This window comes from Gastrolobium bilobum, unplaced genomic scaffold, assembly GCF_033153095.1.
Source record: "Gastrolobium bilobum isolate Gb01-03AN ecotype WA unplaced genomic scaffold, APGP_CSIRO_Gbil_v1 utg410687, whole genome shotgun sequence".
Taxonomy (NCBI): Eukaryota; Viridiplantae; Streptophyta; class Magnoliopsida; order Fabales; family Fabaceae; genus Gastrolobium; species Gastrolobium bilobum.
The window spans coordinates 21,073-34,497 of record NW_026897515.1 but is presented as its reverse complement, the minus strand read 5'-3'; the positions used below and the strand labels follow the sequence as shown (position 1 = coordinate 34,497).

Sequence of the window (13,425 nt, the reverse complement as noted above, 5' to 3'; positions counted from 1 at the left end):
CGTTACCATCTGTTCCCCACTGTGTTTTTGTCACAAATGTGTAAAACAAGTGATTTTCATGCTGAAGTTGCTCATCAGATGAGGGAACATATGGTATTTTGCCATCAAAATGGGCTTAGATGGGAACGATTTTACGTCCCATCAAACACCCCAAAACTAAACTTTTGGTTGTCCTCAAACAACTCAGGAATATTGTATTAGTCTGCCCAATTTAAAAGAATAGCACAACAGAAAGGACCTTGAGCCAGTGAGCAACCATGAACTTTTCAAAAAATGAACTACTCTTCATATTAAACAGTAAGAGGATTCTGTCCTCAGATAAGATAAGGTTGCTGATCTTTTGTCTCACTGTCACTCATGGGTTGGTGTTTGCTCTGTCCATCCCTGGATGTGATTCTTCAGAACTTGCCTTTCTGCTGCGTTCCTATGAAGTACAGCTGTCTTCCGTTCCAAGGATTCTATGATGGGTAAGTGTATGGAAATGTGGAAGAAGTGGTGGTCTGATTTGTGGGATCAAGGAACATTTAGCTTTTATGTCTTTGAACTTGGACTTTTTCTGTTTTTGAGGGAACACCTTTTCTTGAACCTTTTTCCCCCTTTGGAGGAAGGTTTTCTGGTTTTTCTTGAATTCTATTGAATGGTTGTTCCCCTTTTTTTCTTTGTTTTTCTTCTGTCCTTTTTTTTGTTCATTGTTGAGTACGCTCCTTGTTCTTTTGATTGACCAGATGGTGTATGATGGGGGTGAGGTGAGTGTGTGATTCTGTTTTGATCCTTGACAAATGCATGTATATACCAAACAGTTTGATCAAAAAAAGTCTTTTTCATTGCAAAAAGATTAATTACAAGGGAACGGAAATAAACTAAATTAAAACATAATTTAAAATAAGTTAAGCTAAGATAAATAGGAGGGTTTCTCCTTCTCATTGTGGAGGTCTGTGGTTAGGGACCACCCCAAAACTACGTTCCTGGAACGTACTTTATTTGGACTTTTTGGAGAGGAACATCAGACGTTCCCTCCTTTTCGGGAGCTATGTGGTTATGGATAACCACCCCAAAACTTTGCTCTTTGTCAGAGAGCAAATGTATCTACTGGGTTGCCTCCCAGTCAGCGCTTAGTTTAATGTCTTTAGCTAGACATGGTACTTACCTCTCAAGGAGTCTCAGAAAGAGGGATACTTTCCTTTTTTTTCATCAAAGGTTTCATCATTGTATAGCTTCAACCTGTGCCCATTTACCTTGAAGGAACAAGCATGTTCTGAACCTTGGATTTCGAAAGTTCTGTTTCCTGCATCGTTAATAATTTGATATGGCCCGGTCCATCTTGATTTGAGTTTACCTGGAACAGTCTGAGTCTAGAGGTGAAGAGTAGCACCTTCTGACCGATTTTTAGATCTCTGTTCCTGATCCTTTTATCGTGCCACTTCTTCATCTTCTCCTTGTACAATTTATGATTTTCGTATGTGTTCCCTTTGAACTCCTCTAATTCTTCGAGTTGCAGCAATATCTTCTCTCTAGCTGTTTTTTCATCCATGTTGAGGGTTTGGAATGCCCAGTAAGCCCTGTGCTCCAGTTCGAGGGGGAGGTGGAAAGCTTTGCGAAATATCAATCTGTACGGGGAACACCCTAAGGGTGTTCTATATGCTATTCTGTAAGCCCGTAATGCCTCGTCTAACTTGAGAGACCAGTCTTTTCGAGAAGGATAACTACCTTCTCTAAAATGCTCTTAACCTCTTGGTTAGAGACTTCAAAGAGACCACTGGTTTGTGGATGATATGGGGTTGCAACTTTGTGTTTGACTCCATATTTCTCCAACAACCTCTCAAGTTGGCGGTTGATGAAATGTTTCCCTCCGTCGCTGATGAGACAACGTGGGGTTCCATATCTGGTTAATATGTTCCTCTTTAAAAATTTTATAACCACCTTAGCATCATTAGTGGGTAAAGCAACTGCTTCTACCCACTTGCTTACATAATCCACAGCCATTAATATGAATTTGTTCCCACACGAAGGAGGAAAAGGTCCCATGAAGTCAATGCCCCAAACATCAAATAATTCAACTTCTAGGATCGGATTGAGGGGCATTTCATTTTGTTTAGTCAAGTTACCTTCTCTTTGACATTTATCACAATTTTTTGCATATTGAAGTGCATCTTTAAAAAGGGAAGGCCAGAAAAAACCTGACTGAAGAACCTTGGAGGCAGTCCTGATTCCACCTAGATGTCCTCCATATGGGGACGAATGGCAGTGTTGAAGGATTTGAGGTTGTTCTTCTTCTGGGACGCACCTTCTTATCATTTGGTCTGCGCATCTTTTGAACAGTAGTGGTTCGTCCCAGAGGTAGTTCCTGCAATCGTGAAAAAATTTCTTCTTCTGCATTTTATTCGCCTCATAAGGTTCCAGCCCTGCTGCAAGGAAGTTGGCTATATCAGCAAACCAAGGAGCATTTGTCTCTATGTGATTAATGACAAACAATTGTTCGTCAGGGAACGTTTCCTTGATTGGTAGCCCCACTTCAATGTGTTCCAATCTGGACAGATGATCTGCAATTTGATTTTCACATCCTTTTCTTTCTTTGATCTCCAGATTGAACTCTTGTAGCAGTAGGACCCATCTTATCAATCTTGGTTTTGCTTCCTTTTTTGAGAAGAGGTACTTGAGAGCTGCATGGTCAGTATGGACAGTAACTTTTGATCCTAAAATGTAAGGCCTGAATTTTTCACAAGCATATACTACAGCCAATAGCTCCTTTTCAGTGACTGTGTAGTTCACCTGAGCTTCATTTAGAGTTTTACTGGCGTAATATATGCTACGAAAAAGTTTGTCCTTCCTCTGGCCCAGAACTACCCCAATAGCATGATCACTTGCATCGCACATTAGTTCAAAGGGTAAGTTCCAGTCTGGAGGTTGGATGACAGGCGTGGTAATGAGCTTATTTTTCAAAGATTCAAAAGCTTTCACACAGTCAGAGTTAAACTCAAATTTTATATCTTTTTCTAATAAGTGGCATAAAGGTCTAGCTATTTTGGAAAAATCTTTAACAAACCTTCTGTAAAAGCTTGCATGCCCTAAAAAAGATCTCAAGGTTTTTACACTTACTGGTGGTGGCATTTTTGCTATAGCTTCTACTTTGGCTTGATCCACTTCCAGTCCTTCTCTGGAAATTTTGTGTCCCAAGACTATTCCTTCTTTCACCATGAAGTGGCATTTTTTCCAATTAAGCACTAGATTAGAGGACAGACACCTTTGAAGGACTTCTTCTAAATTGTCCAAGCAGTGATCATATAACGTCCCCAGTACTGAAAAATCATCCATAAAGACTTCTACTCCTTCACCTATTAGATCGGAAAAGATTGAGAACATACACCTCTGGAACGTTGCTGGAGCATTACATAACCCGAAGGGCATCCTTCTGAAAGCGAACGTTCCATATGGGCAGGTGAAGGTGGTTTTATGTTGATCTTCTGGTGCCAAAGCAATTTGATTATACCCCGAATATCCATCAAGGAAGCAAAAGTATTCTTTTCCTGCTAGGTGGTCCAGCATCTGATCTGTAAAAGAGAGTGGGAAATGGTCCTTCCTGGTGGCATTGTTAAGCTTCATGTAATCTTGGCAGATTCTCCATCCTGTAACCTTTCTCACAGGTATCAGCTCATTAATTTCATTTTTTTCCACTGTGATGCCTCCCTTTTTGGGGACGCGTTGGACATGACTTACCTAACTGCTGTCAGATATTGGGTATATGATCCCTACATCCAGCCATTTGATGACTTCCTTTCTCACCACTTCTTTCATTATAGGGTTCAATCTTCTTTGGTGTTCCACTGAAAAACTGTTAGGATTTATGCATACAAAATGAGGGACTGATACCTTTGAGATCAGCTATGGTCCAAGTCCAACTGATGGCTCCTTGGTATTTTTTTAGCTTGTCAAGCAACAGTCCTTCTTGTTCCTTGGTAAGAAATGAAGAAATGATCACAGGAAGGGTGTTGTTGTTCCCCAGATATGCATACTTCAAATGTTGGGGAAAGGGTTTTAGTTCTAACTCAGGAGGTTTTTCTGAAGAAGGTCTTTTGAGCTGCTTCTCCCTTTCAGTTCTTATCAAAGGTTCAGGCCTTCTTTCTTGCAGATAGCAACTTTGCTCTTCCTGTTGTGGGTCTTCTTCTTCTTCCTCGTATTCTTCTTCCTCTGTTTTTCTGCTATGCTGATTGTCTAACAAAGTGAGAGCAGAACATTCTTCCAAGTCTTCTCCTTCATCCTGGAACTTTATTGCTTTGACAATATTGAACTTGATCTCATTGTCATGAACTCTCATGGTTAGTTCCCCCTTTTGTACATTGATAACTGCTCCTCCAGTTGCTAGGAACGGTCTACCCAGAATGATGGGACGTCAACATCAACTTCATAATCCAGAATGATGAAGTCAGCAGGTAAGATAAGTTTATCTACTTTGACTAGCAGATCTTCAATCTTTCCTTCTGGCTTGACTATGGATCTGTCTGCCATTTGCAAGGTCACCGTGGTGGGTTTAGCTGGTCCAGTGGACAATTGTTTGAAGACAGATAGGGGCATGATATTGATGCTGGCCCCTAAATCACACAAGGTTTTCCCTTGGTACGTGTTCCTATAATGCAAGGAATGGTGAAGCTTCCTGGGTCTTGAAGCTTAGGTGGGAATCTGCCTAAGTATTGGAAACTCTCTTGTGTCATTTTTACAGTCTCATATTCCGTTATTCCTCTTTTTTTTGAGAGGACATCTTTCATGAATTTTACGTACTTGGGCATCTGTTCTAGTGCGTCCACCAGAGGAATGTTGATGTGAAGTTGTTTTAAAATGTCCAGGAACTTTCCAAAGTGCTTATCCTCCTATTGCTTTTTTGTTCTTTGAGGGAACGAAATTTTTGTTGATATTTGCCTGCTTTGAGTTGGACTGATTGGTTGGCTGTTGGCTTCCTTTTAGGTTCTGGGTTCTGTTCATCCGTGACTGGTAATTGTTGTTGTGCTTTTGGGGCTGCTTCAGGTGTTTCAGTTTGTTCCTTTTCCTTTGGTTGAACTGTGGGTTGTGTTGTGGCTTTCCCACTTCTTAAGGTGACAGCCTTGATTTGCTCTGAAGGGGAGATAGGTGTTACTTTTGGCAAGGTTGTTGAAGGAACGTCAGTATTCCCTGCTAATGATCCTTGTGTTCTGGTTTGAAGGTTGGCCGCAATCTGCCCCAGATGGGACTCAATGTTCCTGACCACTGCATCATTCCTGGTGACATATTCCTTGACATATTTTCCAGGGTGTTGATGCGTTGGTCATCTCTGTGGAACAGAACGTAGTTGTTTCTTCTTTGTTCAAACTTTCCACTGCTGCTACCTTGCTGATACTGCTGCTGATTGTTGTTGAATGGTCTCTGGTTAATGGGTGGCCTCCATTGGATGTTGTGGTTCTGATCCTTAATGATAGTTTCTCCAGGGCTTGAATGTGTATTTTGTTCTGCTTGTTGATTGTCTCTGGTGAAGTTCCTATTGCCAAAATTTTCTGCATAACACACCAATGCAGTGGATGGGCAGTCTGTTGAGTCATGAAGGTCACCACAGGCTGAGCATGATTCTGTTTCAGTTGCCGTGAGTTGTAAGACTTCCATCCTTGGTGCTGCTTGGTCAGCTTTCAGGTTCTTCACTTCATTCATGAGTGATGCCAGCTGGGCTTCCATGGCTGTTTGTTTATCCAGTTCTAGCATGCCTGGCTTCCTCACTGGGCTCACTCTGTCTATTGGCCATTGGAGACATCTTTCAGCAGTCCCTTCTATGATTTCGTATCTTGATTCAAGTGTTCCTGTAAAGAAATATCCTCTTGCAGCAAAATCTAGGTGAGATTGAGAAGTATGGTCAAGTCCTTTATAAAAAGATTGTAGCACTCCCCAGCTTTCTACCCCATGGTTTGGACATTTTCTTATGATGTCCTTGTATCTCTCTCATGCTTCATAGAGATTTTCTCTATGAAACATTCTGAAGTTAGAGATTTCAGCTCTAACGTCAGCTTGTCGAGACATTGGGAGAAACCTCTCTATGAACTTGTTAGAGAGTTCTTCCTATGTGTGGATTGATCCAGGGGTGAGAGTTTTCATCCATGTTTTAGCTTTTAAACCCAAGGAGTGAGGGAACAACCTCATTCTCATGCTCTTCTCTGTTACACCCTCAGCTTTAAAATTATCACAAATATCTTGGAATGTTGTGAGGTGTGTGTAAGGATCTTCTACAGGGAGTCCATTGAAGACCCCTGCTTCCCTAATCATGTGGAACATGATATAGGTTTTAGTTCAAAATTTGGTTCTACAGGGGGAAGGATTACTCCCCTATCTGATCTGTTCCTGAAAGGAGCAGCCAAAGTTCTGAAGTTCTGTTTAGGGGGAACCTCTTCATTGTTATTATTGTGATCAACCATGTTTTCAGGAAATCTTTCCCTGAGGTTCCTTATTCTCCTATGGAATGTACGTTCTGGCTCAGGAGCAAAGAGAAACTCAGATACTTCAATGGAGTGGTTAGAGTCTGTTTCAAACTCTTCACTCATAAACCAATAGCATAGGGCATATATATGCACGGTAGATTCAGTGATAAAGAAAAAAAAAACATAAAAGTAAAGTCAGATATACAGTATATGTGTTAGAAAACAATGATAAGAACAACAGTTAGTGTTTCTATCCCCGGCAACGGCGCCAAAAACTTGTTGTGTGGTTTGCTGATGGTGGAAAAATATAAGTTCTGATAGGGGACGTTCTTCTGTTCTTGCAGAACACAGATTCGTCCCTCAGTTCTAACCCAAGTGCGCAAGTGCACGCATCAAGTAATAAAGGGAGTATTAATGCCCAAATTATCGTTCCCACGAGGATAGAGTGCTAATTATTGTTTTATCACTGTTTATAAAGAGTGAAAATGAGAAGAAAAGTTAGTAAATGAACTGTCTGGTCAAACGTTCCCTACTGTCTTGACAACGTTCCTCAAGAACAGTAGGTTCAACCTGATGGCAAACAATTGCTCGCTGCGTTATGTATGATGTAATAACCCTAAATTATGTAGCCTTATTTATTAATGAATCTTGTGTGGGCAAATTAATTGATGATAGTTATATGTGAATAGTCCAAGTTAAGTATGGTTGAACAAATTAAAAGCCCAAGCATGATGGGATAAACCCACACCAAGTAATGGCCTCAATGGCCCAAACGCATGGCTCTTGAAGTTATATAATATTAGGCTAAGCCCACATTAATGGTAAACATAAGTAGCCCAACCAAATAGACTCCTTAGGTCGAACCCAACATGTAAAGGAACAAGAGTAAGCCCATTTATTTATTTCCATGGAAATCCAACACCAAAAGACCAAGTGGGCCGAACCCAATACTTAGTGTGACCTTGGCCCAAATGCAAAGCAAACCCACCCCATTAGGAACCCAAAAACCGTGGACCCCTAGTGGGAAACAAGTCCAAAGTCCATGGACCTATTATGAGTGACGTGGCACATGATGAATGGATGCCACTACATGCAACCAATAAAGGAAAAGGAATGGAATGGAACTTGACTATTCCCAAGGCAAAGCTGCGACCATGTAGAAGCAAGAAGACAAGTGTCTTTCCTTCTTCCTAGGTGATACACTAAGGGATCATAAATCAAGGTTTTCCTCATTAAAAGTAGGTTCAGTTTCCCTTCCCCCTAGGCGCACACCAAAGGGTTCATAAACCTAAACCTTCCCCATTTATGATTAAAAAGGTGGAGCCACATTTCCCCTTTTCCCTAGGCACAATAATTATCATGAAAAGGGAAGGCTTCTCCACACACTTTACGTTGAGTATGGGACACTCAAGGTGACCCCCAACCCCATGCATTGGGAAATCACAATGACATTTTCTCCCAGGATTTCAATTAAGGAAAGTTAAAAGGCAAAAGCCTTACACACTAACCAACCTTTCTCAAGTAATGATTAAAGCATTTAACCAAGGCATGACATGCAAGAACTCCCCTCCCCATGCGCCTCACTCCCCAAATAATGATGAATCTCCCTAACCAAGGCATGACATGCAAGAACTCTCCTCCCTATACGCATCACTCCCAAGTGATTAATGATGAGTTGGTTTCTAGGTAAGAAATGCAAGAGTCCCTCTCATGCGTATGACACTTGAACAAGGTGGGAGATTTGCTAACCCACACACTCAACCTAGACCTAACTCTTCCCCCTCTTAGGTGTGATGATTAGAGGACTTAGATAAAAAATAAGACCCAAGCAAACCGTACACACTCCCTCACACTCTCAAGATTAGCAAGGAACCAAAGGAAAACAAAGACACTCTCTCTTTCCCTCTCAAAGGCTTCGGCCTTCTCCCCAAGGAACAAGCACCCACAAGAAAAACCAACCTCTCTTCCTCCCATCTAAGGCTTCGGCCATTAACATACTGTGGGTAAAGGAACATCAAAAATAGCTTCCAAGCCTCCTTATCGCCTAACTCGTGGAAGGTGGACACTTAGAAGAAATATTGGTAGAATAAATACTCCATTGAACATCATCCTCTATGGTAAGGTCCCTTAGACTCCATGTTTAAGTTATGATCTCCCTCTTAAATATTTTCGTTTTATAAAGGCTAAAGGAATACAAACCTTCTTCCCTCATTCAATTCTTGAGGACTAAAAGAAAGGAAAACCTTGTGGGATTTACATGTTAACCGAAATGTTAGAATGCTATGCATAAACCATGTTGTTAGAATCATTTTCTAAGACCTACATCCTAAAGGGGCCGAACCTAAATGTGAGTTATAGACCAAGTGAGTTTTTAGAATCATCTCTTAAGTCTCATTATGTTATTAGGCCGAACCAAAGGTGTAAGGGAAGACTAGAGCCGAACTCGAACTCTTGGAGACTAAAAACACAAGACCACTATGTAAGTGATTTATGGTTATTGTAGTAGTTTCCCTATGGTTGCCACCCTCTTTATGTAAAGTGTTGGTTTGACTGCAATCTGTTATATGGTGCATAACAGTGTTATGTTTGGCTGTTTGGAACTAATGTTTTGTTCATGCAAGATTTGTTATGATGGCCTGTGCACTAATACCACAGAGGCAACCTGACGAGGACCCTGGGTATTCGTCCGTAAGACCATGGAGAGTAATTGCCATGACATGATTGGTATGATGATTTGAAAGCATGATTATCTTCCAAACTATGTTTCAAATGCTTTTCAATTCTATTATTGTATATGTTATTATATGACAGTTGCAGGAGTGAGCATCATGGTTTGGAGGTTGCTCCAACTGTGAGTCCTTACTGAGACCCCCAATCTCACCCCTCTTTGGGGATCCCCATTTCAGGTAAAAATGACCAAGTGGATAAGGAAAAGCAAGAGATTGGTACGGCTTAAAGATGATGCTACGCAGTCACTTTCGGATAAAATTTTTAAGCTTTATAATGAAGGACAGATTAAGCAGGCTATGCATGTTATATGGCTTGAACTATTTGGAGGCTATGACTATACTGAGTCCCTATGCATTGAGTGATGCACTTTATTTATAATTGGATGATTGTAATAGATTATTTACTTATGCTACTTTAGACATTTAACCTGCGGTTAAGGTATTATACTTTGAGTGTTTGAACTTAAAGGGCCTAATATTTTATGGACTATGCAATTAAATAGTAGGATTTATAGATTTCGGCCATGCCTTGTTATTTATGGGTAATTGATTAAGTTTTATATGTCACCTAATGCATTAGGGGGTATGAATAAGGCTAAGACTTCACCATGATACCTACGACTAATTAAGGAAACCAAGAAGGGATATTTAACTTGTAGGAATTTTTCATAAAGAACTCAAAGGTCATTGCATGTGTGGCTGGAATTTTAGAATAATAGGAGGACCTAATAATAAAACTGTACATGGTGATTAAAGTAAGGATGGATAGAAGTAGATCACAAGATGAGTTAGAAATTCCTATGAACACGAATCATGACATAATGTACCCTAGGCTTTGGGAAAAACCGTAGACGCTAAGAACTCATGACTAAATGGATAACTACAATTGTTAGCATGGAGGGAAGAAGAACGAAATTAATCCCTCTTAGAATCCAAAGTAGACCACGCTTAGAATAAGTCTTCCGCGCTAAGTATGAAGTTAAGCAATGTTAACACCTATGGATTGAGTATATAAAGAGGGTGTTACATATGTGATCCTTCCTGTTTAGAAGAAGGTGAGATAACAATCATTGGAGTTTTTATAAGTACTAAATAAAATAAAATAAAATTACTAAAACAGAAATAACTATAATCAAGAGACAACAAGGTGGTGGTTAAAACAGTTTAACAGAAGGAACGGATTCACTGCTTCACTCTTAAAGGGGCTGTTTTCTCTGCTCAAGACTTAGCACCTTTTGGCTTTGTCCCGGTTTCTTTGCCTGCCAACTCTGATTCCTCAGCTCATGGTCTAGATGGCTCACAAGTTTCCATATTCCTATGGCTCCCTTGACTCCAACAGGTACTTAGTTCAGAACCTTAAAATGGACGAGTTGGCCCCTTATTCCTAAGGTGACCAATAGCGTTTTTGCCATGACATCTACCTTCCCCCAATGGCTAAGCTGTCTGAAATCCCTTCCTTATGAAAGTTCCTTTCTCAGTATGTACCCAATTTCCATTGGCGCACAATGAATATAGCTTACTTAGCCAAAGAAATACAAAAAGCGTCGGTCAAGAGTTTTGAAAACATTTCTTTAAGAGTTTCACAGTTTACTCGTTCCACAGATAGTTCAGCTCATGGCTGATAGTTTAAACATAATTATTCTCAATTGAGATCACATAGACCCGAGATTCAGTCAAGAGATAACAATTGGAACGAAGAGAAAAACACTTATATTAATTTAAAAGACAGTTTACAAAAAGAAACAGAAAATGGAGATAGATGGGTATTTGCTCGTGAGGAGTCTTGATGGTTGTTTACAGAGAAGGGAAGAGGGTTGTCGCTTAACTATAGTTACAACTGAAAATTAAACTAAGTTACTAATTACTACTAAGTAAGTCACACAAATTATGAAAAGATCTTTTATCCATCCTTGTATTCTCAATACAAGTTGTGTCAGTAATATACACTATTCTATGCAGATTAACTTCCCTTATCGGAGCCCTACTGCAAAAATCTCATGTGACTCTCCTTGAATTTTTTCTTTTTTCAATTTCGGCTACTAACAAAGCATAAATTCTCAATAAAACCAAAGTCAACTGATTCAAAGACTACAAATGACAAATGAGAACAACAGTGACACCCAACTCCATTCCATTGTTCATTGCCACGATCTAACACAATAAGGTAAAATTTAATTCACATTACTACAAAAATCCACAACTTACAAAACAAAAGAAGAACAAAATGAAGAAGCCTAGTATATAGAGCAACAATAGAAACACAAACAGACACTGCAGACCATACAATCTTCATTTATCTGCATTGTACACGTTAAACACAAAATATGTTCAATTCCAGCCTTCGTACACAATCTCAGGCTTATATTTTACTATTACTTATTGGTGAACAGAATTATGATTCCATTAAACAGTTCTGAATTGGTTCGGACGAATTGTCAACATGGAAGTGTTTCAAAGCTTCTGATGGCCATTGTTTAATTTTGATGCTACACAATTTGGGATTGCCACAAGTATTACACAAAAATTTCACATTATAATACATGCAAATATTATTGAAGTAGACATGGATGCAACATTCAATTTTCAAGATTTCCTATTAAAAAATGTCATATAACACATTGAATTTGCCATTTTAAGCTTACAAAATATATGTGTAATGTCATATGTTTTTACGGGGTGTCATGTAAGATAATGCTACAGTCAAGACTGGAGGGGTTAAGCTAAGTAGCATTCAAATTCAATTACTATTGCTACCCCATGTATACTATTGTGAAACCATAGAGCCAACACAACTTTGTAGTTGTTGCCAATAAACTAGCTCCCAGACCTTCCACAACAAAGATAATTATAAGAGATCCCCATCTCCTAATCTATATTCTCTATTACTATTTTACCCTGAAATTCCATCAATCAGAAGGTAAAAATAAATGAAGGTACATAAATGCTTCTTCCTAATTACACCATCTAATACTTGAGCCCATCCAACAATAAAGTAAAACACTAATAAATTGCATGGTTTTATCTTCCTCCCGATTAGGTTGCACAAAGTTCCATCACAAGATATTACTTTACACAATAAGCAACATGCCTACACTTTTCATCTGAAACACTTTGAATCAGAACAATGTCCCCAAGAAAGATGACTCAAAAAATTTAGCAAAAAATTATCAAATCATTATTATGTATAACAACAACTTTAATACTAATCTTGAGCATTAAATTATGTGCGTTATAAATTAGCTGTTTAGATTAACAAAATAATTCCACATCCTAAAGTCCCAAATTTTTCTAGTATTCCCATTTTTACCATTTCCCTTCTATAGTAACTATAATCTCAGAATACACATGCAATAAACCATATGGGTATGAAACTGTCAACAAATACATACCCTCTTCTCCTTATAAAAACACTGGTCGTTCCACAAGCTAGACAACTCCTACTTGTGTATAATAATCAAATCACCTGTCACAGAAACAACACACAAACCTTCAGAACCACTCAGGCCAACACATACAGATCACGAACCAAATCTCATGTAACCGAAGGAAAGGGAAACTGGAAAACTTATTCACAAGAAATGTACAACCACAACCCCCAGTTAGGACGGTAAAATGCTAGATAAAAATGGAATGCTCATACAAGGAGGAGAAATACGATAACCACGGTAAATGGGAGACTTACGCCTGAAAGTAGTACATCTTGAACTTCAGCATTCTGCAGATTTCGTCCACTCCGATTAGAAGAAACTGTTTACAACAAAACAAAACAATTTTTTTTTTTAGGACTTCCAACCTGCACATATGCTTCATGCATGCAGCTAATATGTCAACATTCTTCACCGATATACCTTGTGATGTGTAAACAGGGTAAACGTCCAAGCTTCCACGGTAGAGTAGATCTTCTTCCAAAAAGATGCGACTAACTACAAGGAGAGAGAAAAAGCTTTCACAGAGATCGTACACAAAACAAGATAAGTTTCGTCCAGATTTTTGCGGCTTATTTTCCACTTCCCCAGGCAAGAAAATTTTCCATCTAATCCATGAAAATTTTGAGCTGAGTATCGTATAGTCGTACACAACTTAACAGATAACGCCAAAATATTTGCGTGGAAAGTTTTTCATTTTTTTTCACCAAACATAGGAATGTCATTTCTCCAATGATGATATTTGGGGAAATGTAAAATATTCATGGTACCAAACGGGCCCTTAAGAAGAAGGCAGAAGATTTGTCCGCCTGGCAAGCTGCGCAACACCAAAACCACCCATTT

The 13,425-nt window shown here is 39.3% G+C and overlaps 1 non-coding gene across 1 annotated transcript; it reads left to right on the top strand.

Annotated features, from left to right (window-relative positions):
* Positions 1-5,911: 5,911 nt before the first annotated feature.
* Positions 5,912-6,018, top strand: LOC133307583 (small nucleolar RNA R71). Its single transcript, XR_009751047.1, has one exon. It is a non-coding gene; the product is annotated as a small nucleolar RNA R71 (small nucleolar RNA).
* The last annotated feature ends 7,407 nt before the right edge of the window (positions 6,019-13,425 follow it).